The sequence below is a fragment of the Myotis davidii genome, unplaced genomic scaffold (genome assembly GCF_000327345.1).
Source record: "Myotis davidii unplaced genomic scaffold, ASM32734v1 scaffold358, whole genome shotgun sequence".
In the NCBI taxonomy this organism is placed as follows: domain Eukaryota; kingdom Metazoa; phylum Chordata; class Mammalia; order Chiroptera; family Vespertilionidae; genus Myotis; species Myotis davidii.
The window spans coordinates 773,302-776,439 of NW_006290768.1; the positions used below are offsets into that span (position 1 = coordinate 773,302).

The 3,138-nt window shown below is 47.5% G+C and overlaps 1 protein-coding gene across 3 annotated transcripts in view; it reads left to right on the plus strand.

Annotated features, from left to right (window-relative positions):
• The window catches only part of VRK3 (vaccinia related kinase 3), a 36,653-nt gene that overhangs the window by 6,275 nt on the left and 27,240 nt on the right, over positions 1 to 3,138 (plus strand). The gene's annotated exons all lie outside the window — the stretch shown is intronic.

Genomic DNA, 3,138 nt, shown 5'->3' on the forward strand with positions numbered 1-3,138 from the left:
ACTTCCCCGTCATGGTAAATGGCAACTCTGTTTATCTAGTTTCTCAGAGCCGACCACGGAGTCATCCTGAGTCCCCTCTCCCTCCCACCCACAGTTTTAACCCTCTGGCACATCTTGTCTGTTGAAAATCAGTGCCGAATCAGACCACTTCCTGCCGCCTCCTCTGCCGCCACCCTGGTCCATCCCACCCTCGCCGGTCACTAATATTGTTGAAGAAACCGTCCCCTGGTCCCCCATCTCTCTCCTCTACGGTTTTCTACGTGGCAGCCTGACAGATCCCGTTAAAACAGAGTCAGACCCTGCCCTTCCTCTCCTCAGCACCCTCCCAGGTTAGGTCTGACATGATCAGGTCCCCATGTTCTCCCAGCTCCTCTCCAAAACGTCTTCTTGTTGCGTATGCATCTCCTCCCTCTTCCTCCACACCTCAGGCAGCCTGGGCCTCTGAGCCATTGCACTTGCTGTTCCCTCTGTTCTTCCCACTCTCCCACTTCCTTCAGGTCTTTAGTCAGTAGTTGCCTTCTCAGAAAGGCCTTTCCCAACATGTGTAATTAAAAATCACACCCTCTTGCCCTAGCCAGTTTGGCTCAGTGGATAGAGCGTCGGCTTACGGACTGAAGGGTCCCGGGTTTGATTCTGGTCAAGGGCACATGCCCCGATGCCCGGGTTGCGGGTTCAGTCCCCAGTGGGGGGCGTGGAGGAGGCAGCCGATCAATGATTCTCTCTCATCGTTAATGTTTCTATTTCTCTCTCCCTCTTCCTTCCTCTCTGAAATCAATAAAAATATTTTTTAAAAACACACAAGAAAATTGGTTTTTTAAAAAAAATCACACCTTCTCTGCCTGGCTGGTGTGGCTCAGTGTCACATGCCTGGTCAGGGCACAAGCCCAGGTTGCAAACTCCATCCCCAGTGTGGGGCCTGCAGGAGACAGCCGATCAGCGATTAACTCTCATCATTGATGTTTCTATCTCTCTTCCTCTTCCTTCCTCTCTGAAATAAATAAAAATATATTTAAAAGTCAAATAAAATCACACCTTCCCTACATATGACACTCCCTACCCCCTGCCCCTGCTTTATATTGCCTTTTGGTGCTTGTAGTATCAACTCTATTGAATGCAGTATTTTACTTATTTCCATTGCTTCTCATCTTTGTCTCCCTAAGGGCAGGAATTCATTGTAGTTTGTAAGCTGTGTTGACTGGTTTGTTTGCACAGCACTCAGGACCATCCCTGGCACAATCTTATTGACTGGCTGATTAAATGGGTCCTGCCCAGTGGAAAGTCCACACACAGATCCTGGTCGATTGAGATGTATACGTGCTTACCTGGAAGCCACCAAAGGGAGTTGGCATACGTGGCAGAAAGTTCAGCAGCACTCGTTGTATCATTTGGGATTGTGTTTGGCTGCCAGTATCAGAAAATGCTACTTCAAAAGTAGAAACAAATGAATGGATTTATTTTTCTTATTAAAATAAGTCTGGCCTGGCCAGTATTTCTCAATACTTAAACGTTGACCCATGAACCAGGAGATCTCAGTTCGATTCCCAGCACATGCCCGGGTTTTGAGCTCACTCCTTAGTGGGGGATGTACAGGAGGCAGCTGATCGATGATGATTCTCTCTCATCATTGAGGTTTCTGTCTCTCTCCCTCTCTCTCTCTCTGAAATCAGTAAAAACATATATTTTATTGTTAAATTCTCACCCAAGGATATTTTTCCATTGATTTTTTATTTTTATTTTTTAGAGAGAGTGGAAGGGAAGGGGAAAGAGATAGAGAAACATCGATGTGAGAAAGACACATCAATTAGTTGCCTCCCGCACACACCCCAACCAGGGCCAGGGTTCGAGCCTGCACTCAAGGTACATGCCCTTGACAGAAATCTAACCCAGGACCCTTCAGTCCATAGGCTGATACTCTATGCATTAAGCCAAACTGGCTAGGGCTAAAATCATATTTATTTTTAAAATATATTCTTACTGATTCCAGAGAGGAAGGGAGAGGGAGAGAGAGAGAGAAACATCAATGATGAGAGAAAATCATTGATCGGCTGCCTCCTGCATGCCCCCCACTGGGTATCAAACCTGCAACCCTGGGCATGTACCCTGACCGGCAATTGAACCGTGACCCCCTGGTTCATAGGTCGATGCTCAACCACTGAGCCATGCCGGCCCGGCAAGAATATCTCTTTTTAAAACAAAGGGCTGCCCTGGCCAGTGTGGCTCAGTTGGTTGGAGCCTTATCCCATACACCCAAAGGTCACGAGTTCAATTCCTGGTCAGGGCACATACTTAGCTTGTGAGTTCCGTCCCCAGTTAGGGTATGTGCGAGACACAACCAATGGATGTTTCTCTCTCTTTTCCTCTCTCTAAAGCTAATAAACATAGCCTCAGGTCAGGATTAAAGAAAACGAAGGGTTGAGTTGAAAGAGAATTCCATAGGAGTGAGAAACAATGAGAAAGCAGATCCACAGGCTGAGCAAGTGCTGCAGGTGGTGTTGGTCCTGGGCTGTTTGGTGGCCTCCAGCCTGGGTTTTAATGGGCTACAGGAGACAAAGCTGAGAGCCTGAGAAGCATGGGAGGTAAGGTTGGAGACCTCTAAAATCTAGGACTCCTCAGTAGGTAAACTAGAACAAAAATTTTTCACACAGGAATTTGGTGGTGACAGTTGTCTGTCTCACCCTGGTTGTGGATGAAAAAAAAAAGGCGGGATGTCCTATCTAAGAATTTCTAGCCAAGAACTTGCATCCTCACCAGTTTGGGGGCCAGCATTCATACGGAACTGTGCAGCCCCAAGAAAACCCACGGGGAAAAGTTAGCGTAAAGTGAGTGATGAGGTGTGGATGCCCCTCCCCAACCGAGGCATGTCTTTTTGTGGAGCACCCTTTAAAGATTGACCTGAGAGAATTCCCACGGGTATGTGAGCTTTCAACCAATCAGAAGATACCAGGAAACAAGCCACAGAATCAGACCTGCGCTGACCAGACACCTTGGAATTAACAGATGAGGCTACGTGCAGAACACTTTTTTATTTTATTTAAATCTTTATTGTTCAGATTATTACATTTGTTCCTCTTTTTCCCCCCATAATTCCCCTCCTCCCAGTTCCCGCCCCCCCCCCCCCCTCCCTCCCCCCCCCCCCTC